Below are 19,952 nucleotides of genomic sequence, written 5' to 3'. Positions count from 1 at the left end.
TCTCCAGTTCCTTATCTTAGATATATCTTTAGAAGGTTTTCTCCTCAGTGTTATTTTTTTTGCTTAAAGACGAAGAATCTCTCTCCCCCCCCCCCCCCCCCCCCATCCATTGGTTGTCCTGTGAAATGCCTCATGCTCTAATGTCATGTTCTGGGAGGTATGCATTTAGAAGTGAGAGCTGATACCCATGTTGTCTTCTTAGTTATGCTGTATTGACGCAGAAGCTACAGCCTATGCGGAATAAGGGGGGTACTAGCACTTGGCGCATAGAGGAAAATTCCCAGAGGCCCATAGCAGTGGGCCATTCTGGTAATTGAACTGTGTTTGCTGAAGATGGTGACCAAAAACATCAGCTTCAAGCAACCATGTGGCATACAGGCTTGTATGGAGGAGAGATCGTTGTTTAGGTGGGTGATGCTGCTGCCAAGGAAATCTTGTCTTAGAGTTCTGAGTCAACTGCCTACTGGTGCTTCTTGATGTTTTTCCTCAATTAGTAGCACACCCAGAAGTCCCATATAGAGCATGAAAAACAAATGGAATAGGATGGAGCCATGGCACATGCCTCAAGTCACTGATTCATCATGATTTCAAGAAGTTAATTTGGACAAGTTGGCACCTTCAGGCCAGGCAGAAAAACAATCATTTGAGGTTGCTGCCATCATACCTCATTAGCGGTCAGGCAGTTAAGTAGGGTATGCAGTCAACTGTATGGAATTCTGCAGAGATGTTCAGTAGGAGAAGGAACATGTACTTTAACTGCTGGTGACATAGAAGTTATCATCCGCCAATGGTGAGCATCTTCGTACTGCACTGTGGTCTGAATCATGATTAGTCAGAAGGCAAAGTTAATCAATGTCCTACTGGGATGGGGCCAAGAGTCAGACTTTTCTAGTGCCTTAGGGAAATGATCTTTTATTCAGAATTACTAACTTTTTTTCTGATTGTTTTAGAAAACTCAGAGTGCTAAGGCTTACTGAAAAAAAAACGAATCCTTGAACAATCATTGCTCAAGCTTGCCACGGATCAAATCTTCTCAAACATCAAATTTCCAGAAATGTATTAAAATAACCCAGGTCCCCTGAAAAGCCACATTTTTTGAAAGCCCAAGTGCAAATATTTGTGCCAAACTTTCCATGGTTAGGAATGGTTTTTAAAGATCAACCAGTTAGAAATTACATTTGATACAACCCTTCATTGTTATTTAGAACCTCCAGCTTCCACCGACTTACAAAGAATTCACTCAAACGGACTGGGACCGGAGCATTATTAAATGGAAGTAATTCATTTTTAAATTTCTGCAACTCTTTTCTACCTCCGCAATTCTCTCTGTCATGCTCGAGACATTAAGCCACTTTGCGTACTTCTGCTCGAATTTTCAAATTTGCCATTTTGATTGCCAGATAAACATTTAAAGTTGTTTTCCATCATGCAGCCACCAGATTGTGAACGGCCAGAGGAAAGAGTACTAGCTATTAGTGCTACAACAGTCACATTGTATTTTTATGGAGTTACTCTACTTGCAGGGTGCTACTCTTCAAAGACTGTATTGTTCATTTTGTGAATGGAGTACCATACATTGCCTTAGTTATGACTTTTTCTAACCTACCTCTGGATACCAAACTTGCAGCCCAAAGCTTGATCCAGCCTTCAACATCCCTAACCCCAAAAGACAGCCACTCTGAATCTGGAGCCAGAATAAGCAAGAAAATACAGAAAAGATTTATTTTAACTTTATACATTAATTCACTGAATATTCCCACAGACAGTAACAAGGTAGCCACCAACAAGTGATGAGGCTGTAGTTTTTATTGAGCACTCGTACACATACACAGCTAAGGATAAGAGCAATGAGTTTAAAATGACCATTTATCAGTACGAGGTGTGGCGCAGGTGGTTTTCGGGCACAAGTAATGAGAGGTGCATGACAGGAGTAGATACCTTGTGCTTAGAACCTGCAGCGAATGGCAGGAGGGAACAGTCAAAAAGAGACCATTACAATCCCAGGTAATGCGTTGAAAATATGTTAAAACCACAATGGTTTTCTACTTCGATTTATTTGCAAGCAATAGTAACATTTCGAAAAGAATCAATAGATGTACATAACAGTGGAGTAAAGTGGTTAACATCAAATCAAAAGTGGTCCGTTATGGTATAGATGGGCATCACTGGCTTAGACTTACATTTTAAAAACACATCTATAATTATATGATGTCATCATTCAATGCTATACAAACCCACTAAAATTAGATGGAAAAACTTCAGCTAAAATGACATTATACGTGTGCTGTAAAACATAAAAGCCCAGGAATGCAAAGCTTAGACCATCACAAATGACATCGCATATGACATAATTGATGTGTCATATGGCTGCAATTTTAGAAACGACTGAACATTAAACCCAGCATGTATATGAATTTTCCAGGATATGCTGGAACCATAAGTGATAATATGCAGTATTTAGGAATATTTGGGCATATAATGGCACTTTTTAGCAACAGGATGGTAGTTTTGAAGGATTACAATGACATTTATTTTGGCACGTGGCATCAAAGAAAAAATACAACAGTTTGATGGCTCTCCCCACCACTCTTGGCTTGACTGCCTTTTTAACCTTGCTTTTAATACCACAATGAATTTTATGAAGAATAAAATTTGAGCAACCTGTAAAAGTGGAGACTACGCTTCAAGCTGCTTTATGCACTAATAAACTAGAACAAATCAAGTTAGATTTAAATTAAACAAGGGCTTGGGAAAAGACCAACTAAATTTTATAATGCGGAGATTTTCTCTGACACCATATCCTTTCGCAATAAATGTGTTTGTCAGGACTTAACATTCAGAGAATGTATACAAAGGCTTACCCATTCCATGTCTATAGGAAAATGCTTTAATATATAAAGGTCCTAGTTTGTGTACAATGATGACTGTACTAAGTAGACTGCAAAATCTACTAATTTGACAGAAATTCAATACTAGAGAGCCAGATATTGTACCAATTTATTAAGTCATGATGTTTTAGAAGGAAACACACCCATCAAAATTGCTTCTCGGTAAAGATCACCATTCAGACAGTCCTCTGACCTTACAGAGATATCAATGCAACGTGACAGCTTTACAGAATGTGACCTCACCTGCAATGTCTCAGACTGTAAAAATGAGACTGGTACTAAATATTTCTACATAAATATTCATATTAGCAGTCACTGGAGGACAAACTTCACTCCACAAAGATTACTTTATTCTATGCACGTAAAACAGACAATTACTGTAGAAACTACTTGCAGACTAACCATCCACGCAAAGTTATTCCCCTATACTGATAACATTAGTGATCACAACTAATAGCAAAAGGTGCCTGTCTGATGCTTGAAGGGTAGCTGTGACAAGGGGACAATTTTGGTGGTGGTACACTGGCTGACTAAACACTCTTTATGGTACGAAGCCTATGACTTAATTTGCCAAACTGTGGAGACAAGAACTGATAAAGCTCATACAGCCCAGATCTTTCATTATAATCAGCATTATTACGAGTTTGGCGGTCCTCCTGCGGCTGCGCCACCGTGCCATCTGCAGGTGGACTGCCGAAGCCATGATGCGCCTGCCCACCAGATTACTAGTACAATCCTTGACGGAAGGGAGGTGCTGCGGCAGTCACCCGGTGGTGGGCGGTTGGGTTCATAGGAGATCCTAACATGCAGCCTGCTGTTGTGACCGTGCCTGCAGAACATTCCTGCACGGTGTGGCATGAATGACACACTGTGCCATAACAGAGGCGCAAATCCAGGTGGGCACACCATGTGCCCACCTGCATACACCCCCAGTGGATTAACCATGCTAAACAGCCTGCATGCACTGTGTTTAAAACAATATGACCGATTCCTTAAATACATACCATGGTGCTGCACGGCAGTTTAACAGTAGATCACAACACTCAACTGATAGTAAAAAGTACATAACATTATAAATGATATATCATAATTTTCCTGATTCGCTTGTCTAATGTCGACACAGTAACAAATGTTTACAGCTCATAGGATGAAGAGTAGAGTGTGGTACTACTCAAAGTGTGAATGATATTTCTGTTACTTAATACAATTGAGAGGTAAACAGTAAGCTTGTAGCTGTGTTGGTCACATTTGTATGATTTAACTAAAAAAATATAAACCACCAACTTGCTAAATATGGCAGCTATAAATTTCATATTTTGCTCCCAACTGCAGTTTTTCCTTAAACAGTCACATTTTCATACGGCTTTTAATTTCGACATACGGTCTGGCGAATTGACCAATTGCATAGTTCCTATTTTTTTCCAGTCAAACGTACATTCCATACAATAATTACTTTATTAGACTTGGATTTAAGCCCACTAACTTGTTCTAATCAGGATGGGGTGCTGTCTATGCAAACTAAGGCATTCCTAAGGAGAAAAGCCAGAACAGTCATTCAAGACTGTTGGCAAACAGAAAAGCTCCCTAGAGGAATTACTGACAGGCAAGGAGACTTCTTGTCTTCAACAAACTTAACCGAGCAGGGCAGCTCTCCGTAACAAAAACTTTTAGAATGCGTTTGAACTTTTTGGAGGAAAGCTGTGGATTCGGTTTACTTTTTCCCCCTACTGTAAAAGACGCTTTCACTTTCAGAACCAATTCGGCAATATGAAACGTTCAGAAAATATATAGTAGTATTTGGAATGCTGAATAGAGAATTTTACAGGTATCGGTTTATAAAAATGGATAATACAGACGTTTCTCGCAATGGGTCTATTCTGCCTGGCGTATGTTGTCCTGGAGTGCCTTAAATATTTTGGTAGCGAGATCAAGAGCAACAATGGGTTCAGGTTTAAACTATGGCATGCCCAACACATTTTTGTTCAGGCTCCTTAAGTTTCTCACCAGTTAACAGATTGTGAATGCCATTCACCAGCACCTCATGTTTTCAGTCAGTCTTTTCTGTTATAAACCACAGTTTTTTGGTACATAAGTGCAATTGGCCCAGAGAGCAGCAAATGTATTTGCGTGTTCAGTCTCAAGATGAATAACACAACATTTGCTCTCACAGTTATTGCGCCACCGACCAGCTCAAACACACCGCATTACTACCTCCAGCATCTACTTTTGCCGCTCTAGAGGAAGAGGTTTACCCTTCCTGAATGTCAGTAACATCCCCAAGATAAGTGTGTCACTCCCTATCATGCTACTGATTATTACCCTTTGATGAAGTAGCTACCGTGCCCTATGGAACTCGAACTAACTTCTGTACTATCCACAAAAAAATATTTGATGAGATGGTTACATTTTTTGTGTAATAAAGAATACTGACATGTTGCACTAAAAGAAGTTACGGTCTTAAAAGCAAGAAACATCTTCAGTTATAAATAAAACACATAACTCTAAATTGTACTTAGGTATTCTAATTGCTTTCTGTGGCAGACTATAGCACCTTGAAAAAGATGCAAAACGTATGGACTACTATAGAAAAGGTTTAAAGCTTAGCTCAGATAATGTACTTTAAGGGCCATTCATTTCGATGACACCTGGAAACTCTACTTTGTCACACATGGATAACAGTTCGAAGGCGTGTGACAACTTCATAAATATTTTTTAAATAAACTCAGAAGTCAAAATAATACAAGAACTATAATCATTATCCAAAGAACTGCAGGTGTGCTGCTAATTTTAATAATGGGAGAAATGCACAACTGAGAGTCATAAGGAGAATGTTTAGGAAATTTCAAGATATCTCTACCAACATGCACACCCACATATATGGGCAAAAGAAATAACATTCTAGGGTGAAGAATTGGTAAGAGGAAACAGATATAAAAACGTTGATTTCTGATTAACTGCTGCATTGTTGCACACTATGGTTTAGAATATAAAGTGGTATTATTATTATTATAGTTAAGTTTGTAAAGCGCTCAGCTACCCGTAGGTTTCCCGGCGCTGAAACCAAAAAAGAAGAGAAGGGAGAGGCAGAAGAAAACTGTTAGATGTTAAATAACCAAGTTTTTACCTGTCTGCGAAACCTAAGGTAGTTGGGTTCAGTTCGTATCTGGAGGGGAAGAGAATTCCAGAGTGAGGGGGCAAGCCAGGCGAAAGAGCGGCCACCCATTCTGGCTTTTTTAACTCTGGGAACTGAAAATAAGTGTTGGCTAGATGATCGCAGATTGCGAGGGGGACAATATTGTTGTACCAAGGAATTAAGGTAAGGTGGAGCTAGGCCAGTGTTTATTCTGTGCATAATGCAGAGGGCCTTAAATTTTGTCCGGTTTTCAATACGAAGCCAATGCAAAGTGCGTAGGGAGTTGGAGGTAGGGGATGTAACAGGTAGTTTGCAGAGTAGACGCGCTGCCATGTTCTGGACAGTCTGCAGTTTACGGATCACCTCTTTACAGGCTCCCAGGAGAAGGATGTTCCCGTAGTCCAGTCTAGAGGTGATTAAGGCCTGGACCACGGTTTTCTGAGTGTCCAGGGGAAGCATCCATATGATCTTACGCAGCCACTTAATGATAGTGATGCAAGTCGAAGAAGTTTTGATCACATGGTTCTTCATGGATAGTTGGTCGTCAAAAATGACGCCGAGGTTGCGTGCTGTTTTAGACGGGGTGGGTAAAGAGCCCATTTGAGAGGGCCAGTGTTGGGGTCCCCATAGGGTGGTGTTAAGACCAAACAGAAGAAGTTCTGTTTTACCCCCGTTCAGTTGCAATTTGTTGTCCAACATCCAGGCTGCGATGTTGCTGAGTCCTGTACAAAGGGAAGAGGAAGGGGAGTGAGAGTCAGAGGAAAGAGAGTAGATAATCTGGGTATCATCGGCGTACGAGTAGATGGTGAGCCCAGCTTGCTGCGCAATAGTCGCCAAAGGTCTGACATACAAATTGAAAAGCAAGGGGCTCAAGATGGAACCCTGCGGAACACCGTACGCCGATGTGAAGGTTTGAGAGGCGGATGAAGAAGAGAAAACCTGAAAGGTGCGATTTGAAAGAAAGCTAATAAACCAGTTGAGAGCTATGCTGGTGATGCCAGAAGATCTAAGGGCGTTGATGAGAATGGGGTGGGAAACCGTATCAAATGCGGCACTCAAATCAAGCAAAATGAGTGCCACGGTTTCCCCCCTGTCTACTCTGGATCGTATGTTTTCAGAGACCCCTAATAGAGTGGTTTCTGTTGAGAAACCAGATCTAAAACCGGATTGAGATGGATGTAAGATTCCACTTGCTTCAACATGGGTAGACAGTTGGGAGTTGATATGCTTTTCCATGATTTTTGAAAAAACCGGAAGAAGGGAAATAGGGCGGAAATTAGATGGGATGCTAGGGTCAGCATTTGCCTTTTTTAGCAGAGGCACTATCATTGCATGTTTCCATGCAGAGGGTACTATAGCTTCTCTAAGGGAGGCATTGAGAAGATCCATAATGAGTACAAGGGAAGAATTGTCCAACCTTTTAAGTATTTGGGGGGGAAGAGGGTCCAATGGGGAACCGGATTTAATTTTGCTGATAACATCAGAGAGAGTCGTGATGTTGAATGGATCCCATGTATCGATCAACTGTGAAGCAGTAGAACAGGTTTCCCGTGGAAACCTGGAATCACAGGAGATCGTAAGTTTGGATAATGTGGGGAGGGTAGGCTGGACAGGAGTATGGGACTTATCCTCTGGAATCATTCGGTCTGGAGGAGGGATTGGGGCAGGTGGATGTGGCAGAAGAGGGTGGGGTGGAAGTTTCTCAAAATTGGAATAGATGGTATCGATTTTGGCGATAAAAAATTCAGCCAATGAATTGCATTGTGTAGTATCAAGACATGGTGGTTTGGGCTGACACAGTGCGCCTGACAACTTCTGTACTACCTTAAAAAGTGCTTTGGGACGGTTTTGTGCTTCAAGGATAGTTGTGTTGACATGTTCAACTTTAGCAATTTTACATAAAGAATGGTATTTGGTTAAGGCAGCTTTGTAAATTTGCTTGGAGCAAAGGTCATATTTTATGCGCCATTTGCGCTCAAGGTTTTTGCAGGTGGTTTTTTCTTTTTTTAAGGCATCTGTAAACCAGGGTGCAGGCGGGTGGTGGAAATTGTGCTTTTGCATGCGTTGGGGTAGACATGCATCGGCAGCCTGTGATAGCCAGACATTTATAGCCTCAGTTGCTTCAGTACTAGTGACTTCCGTAAGAGGTCTAGTGTTCTCAAGGTGGGAGTTGAGTGCATTAATGTCTAATTTATTCCAGTTTCTGGATAGTCTAGATTCAGTAGGGTTAGAGGGGGTGTTAGGTTGACGACCAATGGTAATAGTGAAAGTCACCATAAAGTGGTCAGACCATATAATAGGTAAGGAGGCCTCGCAGTCGATGATTTCTAAATTAGAGAGAATGGGGTCCAGAAGGTTCCCTGCTTTATGCGTAGGACCAGAATTATGTAGAGTAATATTAAGAGCAGCCAGGTCCTGTAAAAGGTTGCTGCTGATGGAACAGCAGGGATCATTCAGGTGTAGATTGAGATCACCAATAATTGAGAAGTTAGTGGAATTCTGGATTAGTGGTGCTAAGTACTCAGGAAGAGTGGCGGCCCATGAACTCGCTGGGCCTGGGGGGGCGATAAATGAGCAGCCCGGAAAGAGTAAAGTTGGGAGACAGCGAAAGCCCAAAAAGACCTGCCTCGCTGTTAGGTAATATAAAGTCTTCCCATTTGCAAGAGTACCGTCTGTTGTAAACTATCGCTATCCCTCCACCATCTTTCATGAGTCTGTTTTTTCCAACATAAGTGTAATTGTCAGGGAGAGCAGCAGCAATATCCGGGCCAGAGTGATCTTTTAGCCATGTCTCGGTAAGGAATAGAGCTGCTGGTTCCTCAGAGATGAGTAGATCAAAGATTTCCCTCTTGTGTTTGGCCAGAGATCTGCAATTCAAGCTAATCAGAGTGCGAGTCTGAGACAGGTCTATAGCTATATGTTTGGGGCGTGAGAGAGGAAAGTCAGATGAAGCTATGTTGGTTGTGGAGGGGAGGGAAGTAAGGGGAAGATAGCAAGCTGGGCAAGTGTAAGGGACATGGTGAGGATTCATGATAGGCCGCCACTATGTGCACACTGCACTAAGTCTGAGGAGAGCTTCCCTAGTATAGGTGGGCGGTGAACCAGAGGGCAGAGGGCCAGGGGTCATAGCCCCTAGTCCCGGCCCGTCGCGGACGGGCGCAGACGGGCTTGCCTTAGGCGCGCCTTCGGCGCGCAAACGGCGCGCCCGCTGCGCTCGTCCGCTGCGCTTCCTGAAGTAGCACATTTTTTATGTGTGAAGGGGCGGTTAGGGGGGCGTGGCCTAAAAAGGGGCGTGGCCAGCGGCCTCGCCGGTGATGGCGGCGGGGTGTTCTCTGTGGGCGCGAGGTCCTGTGACAGCGTTAGATCCGCTGCACGGTTGCGCTGCAGATAGGATCCAGTCAGGTAGGATATTAAAAAAGTAACAAACACAGTTTAAAATAGTGCAAGATTCTGCCTACTCCCGGCTTTCCGCCTCAGGAGAGTGATTTCTAGCGGCGCTCGTATTCAGCGCCAAGATATAGACTGGGCGGGGGGCGTGGCCTAAAAAGGGGCGTGGCCAGCGTCCTCGCCGGTGATGGCGGCGGGGTGTTCTCTGTGGGCGCGAGGTCCTGTGACAGCGTTAGATCCGCTGCACGGTTGCGCTGCAGATAGGATCCAGTCAGGTAGGATATTAAAAAAGTAACAAACACAGTTTAAAATAGTGCAAGATTCTGCCTACTCCCGGCTTTCCGCCTCAGGAGAGTGATGTCAGCTCAGTAGAAATCATGGTTTAAGATAATAAAATGAGTACAACTGAGTTGGAAAATACATTTAGTTACAGTATCTAGAAACAACTCCGGCTGCTGTATAGGAGTATATATATTCACTGGGAAAAAAAACGATACGTTAGAAATTTACAGGAAATAAAACCAAAGGTTACAGGAACATTATAGTTAGGATGAAATTTTACTCGTACAAAACCAGAGAAATTCAGCAGTTATAGTTAGCAAAGCGAATTAGAACTCGTGCCCCCCATAATGCACTGCTTAGGACCTCACATATTACATCACTCATGACATGGTCAGCGACATCACTGGTGACATCCAGTGACTGAGTGTTTCTAAAAGTTAAAGAGTATTAAATATACCAACACCAAGGTGTAGTGATGGATCAGTGGGTGTACGAGTACCTGCATGGATTATTTAGTGGGTGCTGACTGGCTGTATGAGTGAGTATATATTTCTCAGTGAATGTAAGGCTGCATGACTAATTTGTGTGGATGTCTATCAGTTAGTGTGTAAGTGGCTGCGTGGGTTGGTAAGTAGGTACGTGAGTGGCTATATGGGTTATTGATCAGTTGTCTGAATAGCTGTGTGGGTCTATGTGTTTGTGTGGGTGTATGAGTGTTTGTGTAGGTGGGTGAGGGGGTGTGTGCGACTCCCTGCATGGATGAGTGAGTGAATCACTGGCTGTATAGGTTCAGGACTGCTTCTGAGAAGGGCTGTATGGGTGGGTGAGTGAGTGTGCATATGGCTATGTCAGTGAAAGGATGTGTCAGTGGTATATGGGTAACTGCATATGTAAAAGGCAGTATAGGTGAGTTTTGAATTATATAAGTGACTATATGTGTGAGTGTGGGCTTATGTCAATTACCATCAGTGAGTGTGTGCTTATGTCAGTGAATGCATAGGTAAGTAATTGTTAGTATCTGTATGAATACGTGAGTTGGTGTGTGTATAACTGAATAGGTAAGTGTGTGTGATGGACTATTGGTGAGTGAGCAGGTCTGTGAGTAACTATGGGTGACAGCATATGCAAGTGGCTGTATGAGTAGATAGATCAGTGGCTTTATTAATGAGTGAGTTGGTGTATGAGTGGTTGTATGGGTGACTAAGTGGAGTGGTGTGGCTCAATGGTTAGAGGCGGCAGACACGTAAGCAGAGAACGGCCTGGGACCAGGGTTCAATTCCCGATGCGGCAAGGTCGTGGACCTGGGTCAAAACGGACTCGATAATTCTCGCCTTGGTGCCTACTCTAACCAGGGAACACACTCGGCAACTCTGGGCATTAAGCTTGCCTCATCTCTACAACGGCCCCCCACAGACGCCGGGGATGCCTGGTTTCACCTTGGAGATACCCAGAAAGGGACCATCTCACAGGGAAAACCAGGACGGGTTCCCCAGCGGTCTTCAGTGCCAGGCTACTCCATGGAGTCGCAGTGCGCTTTACAATTACACCCACATTTTACATTTAAGTGGATGTGTGTGTGTAGACCTATGAATCAGTGAGTGGGTATGATGGCACTGGTATGGGTCTGTCAATGGTTTCGAGACTGGTAGAGAGTAAGTTGGAGTGGGTGTATAAAAGGTTACATGGGAGTGTGAGTGACTGCGTCAGATATGGATCATGTCATCAGTAACCTCACTGACCATGTCATGAGCGCTGTAATATGTGAGGTCATAAGCAGTGCATTGCGGGGGGTGCGAGTTATAGTTAGCTCTGCTAACTAGAACTGTTTTGTATGAAAAATGTCAGCCTTTTTTCAGTGACGTTCCAAGTTGTTTTTTTTTAATTCTATTACAAGTCAATTAGTCTTTATTTCGAATAAAAAAATTCATAAAAGACAACAGGTAAAAGCATTTCCAGTAAACAACATTATACAAAAGACCCCCATTACATTAAATATGGTATATAACATTAAAAATTGATAAAACAGTTTACAGATTCTTTACACGGATAAGCCACATCCAACCCAAAAATTTTGCTACACAAATCACAGATTTGGCAGTGCGTAGATCTCTTAGTTTAAGAAGGGCTGTGTGGCTACCCCCACAATTTAAAGTTTTACAGATTGGTCTCAACCATTTTAGTCTGGGCTGTCGATAGGCAGGACATGCAAAAAATACATGGCCCAGGCTTTCTACTTGCTCAGGGCAAAACGGGCATTTATCGCTAGAATTTGTTGCCCACTTTGCAGTAAAGGACTTGATCGGTAAGGTTCCCACTCGGAACTGGTGGTACAGCTTACGATCAAGCGTCTTACAAATCAAATCCCAGTTTGTTGCCCAAAAAGGGGTTAATTTGTGCATAAGAAACTGTCCTGTTAGGTTGTTAGCAGCTGAGAGGGAGACCAGAGCGGATTTTTTTGCAGCCCAGAAGAGCTCTTTGAATTCCGCTTTTGATGGGAAGTTTGAGCATTCTGGATGTAGCCATAGCTCTGGGAGGCCCATCAGATACAGTAACTGCTTTACCTCCCTAAGCCAAGGAATTTTCTGAGCACCCCACAATGCTCTAACCTCGCCAAGTTCTTGGGCAAATAAGCTAAGTTCTTCGGTCGTCCAAAGGCGACGCCAAAGAGCGACAAGACGGTACTGGGCCATCTCACCCAACGGTTTGCAACCTAGGTCTAAAAGCAGAGGAGTAATGGGGGAAGATTGGGGGAGACCCACTAACATCCCGAGGAACTTATTCTGAGCATTGGTAAGGGCAGACAAACCTATATACCCCCAGATATCCGCACCATACAGTGTAGCCGCATTCACTTTGGCATCGTATATTTTTAAAGCAGGTGTGATACGCTTCGTCAGTGATTTTTTCTGTTCTTTTAACAGGCACCCTGAAAGGCGAATAAACTTAAGGGCTAGCACTTCCAGCTGGGGTTTCCAAGTGAGTTGGTGGTCCAAGGTTACGCCCAAATAGGACATGACTTTAACTTGTTCTATCGGAACACCCTCTAAAGAAAATGAGCTGGTAATGGGCTTGTTTTTGTTAAAAATCATAAATTTGGTTTTGTCTGCATTAATTTGGAGGTCATTTTGTGTACAAAACTCAGAAAATCTATTTAAGGCCGCCTGCAAGCCACTACGGGTCCTTGAGAGGAGCAGGGTGTCATCAGCAAATATTAGCAAAGGATATTTTGAGTTCCCCAGGGTGGGTGCATCTGTGTGGATTTCATTGAAGAAAGCAACCACCCGGTTAATAAACAAGAGGAACAAGGTAGGGGCTAGCACGCAGCCCTGCCGGACACCTCGTTCTACAGGGAAGCTAGCAGTCACCTGTCCCTGGTTGCCCCATCTTACGCGCGCAAAGTTGTCCTCATGAAGACGTCTGACCAGGTCTAATAGGTCTGGGGGAAATTCCATACTTTTTAGGGCATCCCAAAGTTTGGCCCTGGGAACCATATCAAATGCCGACCGAAGGTCGACGAAGGCCGCATATATGACCCCCCCGCCCAAAAAGACCACCTTCCAGTATAACATGGTTAGCCGAAACACCTGGTCTAGGGTGCTGGTGCCTGATCTAAACCCTGCCTGCAGGGGGGAGAGTATGTTGTTTTGCTCAATCCACCCCTGTATTCTAGCTAGGGCCATTCGTGCTACCACTTTTTGGATGGTGTCGATCAGGCTGATGGGGCGATAGTTTTTTGGTAAAGATCGATCCCCTTTTTTAAAGACCGGTATTATTTCAGCCCCTTTCCAAGACTGCGGTATTCTTTCCCCGGCTACTATCGAGTTGGCTAAGATAGTAATATAAGGGGCCCACAGATCTAGGTTTAATTTGAAAAGGTCGGCTGGTACAGCGTCAATACCTGGGGCTTTCCCGGACTGGATGGATCCTAGAGCATGTTTGGTGTCAGAGCAGCTAAAGATAAGTCTATTCTCATGTGAGGCTGGTTGGGTCCCTGGTGGGGGCACTTCAGCCGACTGGGGAACATTCTGAATGGTAAATTGAGCAGAAAAAAATTCCACCCAATCTCCAGCTGAAACATAATTTTCAGGGGATAATGTATCCGAACCCCTTCCCCGCCTGACTATCTCCCAGAATCTAATTTGGTTGGAAGACTCACATGCTTGAAGAAGGTCAAGCCAATATGAGTCATCCCAGTCCCTTTTTGCAGCCCAGATAGTACGTTTATAAATCTGTCTCGCTGTTCTAATGGCCGGGGGATTTCTAGATTTGACTGCAGCAATGAGTGTGCCGTGGGCTTCTCTGCAGTTTTTGTTGTACCAGCCTTTACCTTGCTTAACCTTCAATTTCCGGCATGGTCTGGTAAGAAGATCTTTAATTGCCACAAAGCATGCCTCGTGAAGGTCAACGTTGTTAGTCGTGGGAAGGTCGCTAGGAGAAGGTGCCAACATCTTTTCTTTAGTGATAAGGGCCAGTTCTTCTATCTGACTGACAAGCTCAGGGTCAGCTATCACCTTGGACCATTTGACCCGTCTTCTGTTATCACACAAGACGAGGTCAGATGTGATACAGTCTGATTCCTCCTGAGGTGACGCTAACCCTGGGACCTTAAGTACAAGAGAGAGGGGGTTGTGATCACTCTCCGGCCTGCTATCTATAATCATGTCAGACATAGATGCCCAGGATTCGATGTTAATGAGTATGTAATCAATGCGGCTTGCACAAGACCCGTTATCAAATGTTGGCTTCCCCTCCTTATCAGATAAGCTCCGGCCATTTACGGCTCGGAACCCCCATTCCAGACACAGCCCAAGCCAATGGAAAGCAGCCTCCGTTCCCCTCACAGCCTTGGTGATTGTTAACGGGGGGATGTTCCATGTAGAGTCCTCGTCTAAGCCAACATCTTCGGCAAGGTTCAGAATGGGCTCAAATGAACAGTTCAAGTCCCCGGCCACTATAGTGAGTTGGTCACTTTTGTGCTCATTCAAGAGGGCTTCCAGATCATTAAGGATCGGTTGCTTCTTGCCGCCCTGGCAACCTCTAGCATAAATATTGATGAGGAGTATTTCTTTGCAGTTCACCTTACTTAGGGATATGCAAAGCAGGTCAGGATTTGTCCCTGCTATTTCTCTAATGTTGAAACCCAAGCTGATTTTTATCCAGATGGAGAGACCACCCGAGGCCCTGCCCTTCATGCCCTGAGTTGCTGGTTTATAGAAGTTAAGATAACCTTGTCTAAAAAGTGGGGCTACTGACCAGGTTTCTTGGAACAGGATGACGTCATGGTAGGAAATGTAATCAGCCCAGTCATCATTGTCCAAGCGACCCCTAAGACCCGCTATGTTCCAAGATATTATTTTAAGTTGGCTATCTGGGTTGTTAGTACAAGGGGAAACATGGTGGGCCAGGGTTCCTGCATCAGCCTGGAAAGAATAGTGGTCAGTGGGAACACATATTTGTTCGGATGAAGGCGACAATTGGCAGCCTGTGCTATCAGCTCTTGTGATGTTCGTACTAGGGACTATCAGCTCCCCTTTTATGTTTGCCCCCCCCCGAGTCAGTCAACCTCCTCCAGGCAGCCAAACATATTAGACGTTGGAGCTCCCTGCCACCAACTACTCTGGCTAGGTACCTCATACCTATAACCCCTATTTCTAGACTTTTGGATTGTTGACCAAGTCCCACCTGTCCTGTCCAGATTTCTAGGGGGATAGAAAAAGGTGAGGGGTCTAACGACAACTGACTGGTCATTTGTGCAAGGGGCCCATGAACAGAGGTGGTGTGCAGTATTAGGATCAGCAAACGTCACCACTATACAGTCACCCATGATGGATTTATGGCTCGGTCCAATCCACGGTACTCTACGGACCATTAGAACCCGGCTTCTTTGATGGCTAGGGAGCTGTCGGTTTGTGTTTAGCCAGTGTATGACCTTGTTTTTGAGAGACCAATGGTCCTCTTTTGTTAGTGGGTCGAGGGTCGGTACACCGGCTAAAACGATGACATATGGACTGGCTTCCGGTGGTAAATATATGTAGCCCCCACGGAAGTTGGGTCTACTGGGTTCAAGGGGTGGCTGAGCATTGAGGGCTGGCTGAATAGTTTGCCGATCGGCTGGTGGTATAGGTTTTGATCGTGCAGTGTGTAATTTAGCCCCTGCTCGAGGGGCACTGGGCTTGGATTTGGGTGGCACTGGGGGCACGTTAGAGGGGCCTGCTCTTGCAGTTGGAATGGTGGGGATGCTATTTCCTATTATTGTACGTGGTTTGGGAACAGGTTTGGGTCGCTCGATAGGAGCAGCTGATGCATCTACTTCTATGCATTGTGAAGGTGAGCTCCCCCCCTGTGAAAGTCTAGCTTCCATTTGCTTGAGACTAAGGCTGGCCAGTGTAATTATTGTCTTATCCATCTCAAGCAGATGGTTTTCTATTCTGGTAAGTTTGAGTTCCAAGGGGGTGAGTAATTTCTTAAGAGTGACCCAAACAGTGTGTACAAATTCCTCATCACCCCTATTGTCCCTCTCCACCCCACCCAAACTACCCTCCCTTGACCCCACTACACACGAGCCAGGAGATGCTACCACCTGGGTGACATTCGAAGCTCCCTCCGGAGCATAGGTGGTAGCACAAGCGGTGCTGTCAGTGTGGGTATTATCGTTTGGTTCACCATGTGCTGAGGCAATCAATGGGCGTCGGCAATTAAAAAACTGGGCTCTCGCAATTTTTGCCTTCTTGCGAGCAAAGGCAGATCTGGCCAAGCTCTTTTTTTGCTGAGCGCCTTTTTATTCGCAATGGTGTTAGCCCTTGTTGCAACCCTAGGTGATTTGCTCTTCGCCTTTGAGCTTGTACTGACTACAGGTTTAACTGGCGCTACCTCCTCCGCCGAGTTAGATGGAGGTTCCCTATCCAAATCATTTAGGGGCAGAGAGGGGCAATGATGTATATCAGCTAAAGTGAGTAAGGGGCGAGGACCTGTTGTACGCTCAGGGGTAAGAGCTAGGGCAAGGTTACCAAGTGACGATTTTTTTGAGGAGGCAATATTAAGAGACAATTTACGGGCAGCATCAAGTTCAAGGGAGACTCTGTGTTGCATTTTGTTAATTTCGTGGTCAATCGCCAAGTTAGTCTTAAATAAAAAGTCATCCAAGGTCCCACTAGGTCCACCAAGTCCCCTTGCAGTTTTACTTCGTGTGGTACGTGTGCACATGATGGTCAGTGGGGAGCTTACCACAAGATGATGGAAACAGACTCACGTGCAATGACTAGCCGTAGGGCCAAATAACGTGGCCCAGCCCAGACCTCTTAGGCCTCGAACGGCCTCAAACGGTCCCGCCCTTGTCCCGGGCTTCTCCCGGTCGCTCCCGCGAAGCAGAGATCCTGCACTCCTTATGATGCTACAGCTATGTTTTCATTTGGTGATAGGCGGGGGGGGCGTGACCAGCGGGGAGAGCAGCCCAGGTGTTGCTGGTTGGGCGCGCAGGGGCTCCTGGTCACTGGAGTCCCCTGCCTTGCTCGCAGCCCCGCTGGATCACTTGCCTGACCCCGCGCTCCTCCTCAGCTCCTCGGTGCAGCCCCCAGGCGGACGACGCGCTGCGGGACCCGCGAAGCGGGTCCGGCGAGTCGTGGATTTTGATGACAGGAAGGAAAGGTCCGCTGGGCAGCAGGTCCGCCGTGTGCTCCACAAGCAGGTATCAAAACTCTGTGCAAAAGTGTCCCAACTATAACATTTGTTTTTTTCAGTGATATTCTAAGGTTTTTTTAATTGCCAATTGTGAACAATAACCTCCCTGTAACCTTTGGCTGTTTCAGATTCTAAGGTTTTTTAAAAATTCTATTTCTTAATTGTAACATCCATTTTTAGGTTGTGCTAGACAGCGCATGCAGTGTCTCTTCAAGGCCTGCTGTAATCAGTCTGTGGGAGTCAAGTCCACCCCCCTATTTTGCCATTGCCTTTCATTTGTCTATGTCGGTGTCCTTTAAAAATACATGCTTGCTTGTGTTCAGTCCTGCCCCTTTGACCTTCCTTTCGGTCTGTTCCTCCCACAGAGCAGGGACTTTGTATCGTCTCATTCCACTACGGTTCTTTATCTGTTTTTTGGGAGACTATTTTTCCTTTGTTTCTTGCTCTGTTACTGTTTGCGGTGTTCAGCTTCAGCACCATAACTGCTTACATGTAAATATAGCATTTCTCCCCATCACCTACTCTTAATGCCACAGTTGTATTAGTGCGGCCTCCCACCCCTTGGATTTATTTTTTGTCTCTTTGTACTTTCCGATGTAGCCAGTAATTTGGGATTTGTTTGGAACGATATAGGTTTGGTTTTGGGATTACTTTTAAGGGAGGCTTGGGCGTGTTTTTTATGTTTATGCTTCTGATTCTCTAATAGAGGCTACTTTAATTTTGACACTCTTATCATTTCATGTCCCAGTTGGACCCGGTCTCATGCACTTATATTAGAGTCTGGCTGAGAGAGCGGAGTTGGAGAGGACAGCCCAAAGGGTTATCAGCATTCAACTCAAAATGTAGCCTGTAGCTTATTTTTGTCAGGTTAAGAGCTAAGTGCACGCTCTTCCTCCTCAGGATTAACTCCTTCATGCCCTCCCTCTTATGAGTGGAAAGTTCAGCGCTTGCAGAGCAACGATACACAACATTTGGGAGACAAAGGAAGCCTTTCTCACCCTTCCAGCAAGAGATGCATTTGGCATTTTCTCGTTTTTCATTCCGAAAGGGACACAGACTAAGTCTAAATGGCAAGTCTCAGGATATTTAACACGAAAAGTGGGAAAAGTATTCCAAATGCAAGTTGTATAAATTCATGCCTTTGATCAAATAAAATTCAACATTTATATTGAAGTTTTAACACCAGAGTATAATTCTTACCAGCACTCCTTTTTCTTCTTTAACATTTTTTCGTGCATGCTGCAGTCAAAAATAACTTCGGCTTCCCGTGATTAAGGGCACATTTTTCCTTACATGCAGAAAATGTAAGCATTTTTCTTTTGCATTTGGCAGTTCAGACGGCCTGCTGTTTTGCTTTTGGAGGACACATAATTTCTTAACTTTACTTACAGTATGATTTATTGCTGCTTTGGTACAAGATTAGGGGGAGGAGGGGTGACCCTTATTTACCTTGGAACCATTTAATTCTTGGTTCTGAGTTAAAGCATTTTCATACATTAGATTCAAATTTTAATGTGTTTGCTTACTTGCTTCCCGTGCTGCTGTTAGGAATTTCAGTAGCAAACTAGTTTCCTGGTCCTACCTTTCTCTTTTTTTTTTTTTTAAAAAAAACCAGGGTAGACCGTCATTACAAAAAACAAAATCCCTATGGGGAAGGTGGAGGGCTGCCTTCTTCAATGACTATTGAATATGGTTTTATTTTTCCTACTGTTAAGAGAACAAATCAGGAGTTATTTTCTTTATTATATATATACACACCTGCTGCTTTAGTTACTTATACATTTTAAGCTATTTTGTGTGAATTTCAAGGTGAATCTTCTCTTAACCCGAGGTCCTTTACAGGAGTATATATACACTGCCTTTCTTTTCCCCCCCTCACACTCCTTCCTTGTGCCTCACGCTGCTCTTCTCCTCCGCTCTTCTTCCTTGTGCCGCACGCTGCTCTCCTCCTCACTCTCCTTGCCTATGCCTCACGCTGCTCTTTTCCTCACTCTCCTTTTTGCCTCACACTACTCTGCTCACTCTCCTTCCTTGTGCCTCATGCTGCTCTTCTCCTTACTCTTTCCTTGAGCCTCCTGCTGCTCTCCTCCTCACTCTCCTTTCTTATGCCTCAGGCTGCTCTTCTTTTCCTCACTTTTTGTCTCGCACTGCTCTTGTCAACCTCCTTCCTTGTGTCTCCTGCTGCTCTCTTCCTCTCTCCTTCCTTGTGCCTCACGCTGCTCTTCACCTTCTCACTCTCCTTCCTGATGCTTTATGCTGCTCCGCGAAAAATTCCAATTTAACCCACACAATTTCCCTACACACCACATACATACACTCCATAAACACATGGGTAAAAAAACATTTCCATTTACAATACCAAAAGCTCTAAATCAAACAAATGAGATCTATTGCATTTCAATGCTTGTTTTGCAAATAATCCTCTGAGAATGTTGTACTTTCTTTCCATAATTGGATATTGGGTGTTATATTTATATAAAAAAACATTTTTTTTGATTTCATGTGTTTATCAGAAAATACATAAGTAGTTTTATTTTTAACAATTTTGTAAGTTGGCACAACAGTGTTGCATTTACTGTGGCGAT

General features: G+C 44.2%; 1 protein-coding gene across 2 annotated transcripts in view; it reads right to left on the bottom strand.

The window, feature by feature from the left end:
* Nucleotides 1–19,952, bottom strand: part of PRKAR1A (protein kinase cAMP-dependent type I regulatory subunit alpha) — a 289,055-nt gene that overhangs the window by 249,680 nt on the left and 19,423 nt on the right. The gene's annotated exons all lie outside the window — the stretch shown is intronic.

The sequence above is a fragment of the Lissotriton vulgaris genome, chromosome 7, assembly GCF_964263255.1.
Source record: "Lissotriton vulgaris chromosome 7, aLisVul1.2, whole genome shotgun sequence".
Taxonomy (NCBI): Eukaryota; Metazoa; Chordata; class Amphibia; order Caudata; family Salamandridae; genus Lissotriton; species Lissotriton vulgaris.
Note: the sequence above shows the minus strand (reverse complement) of the source record. Positions and strands in the feature narration are given on the sequence as shown.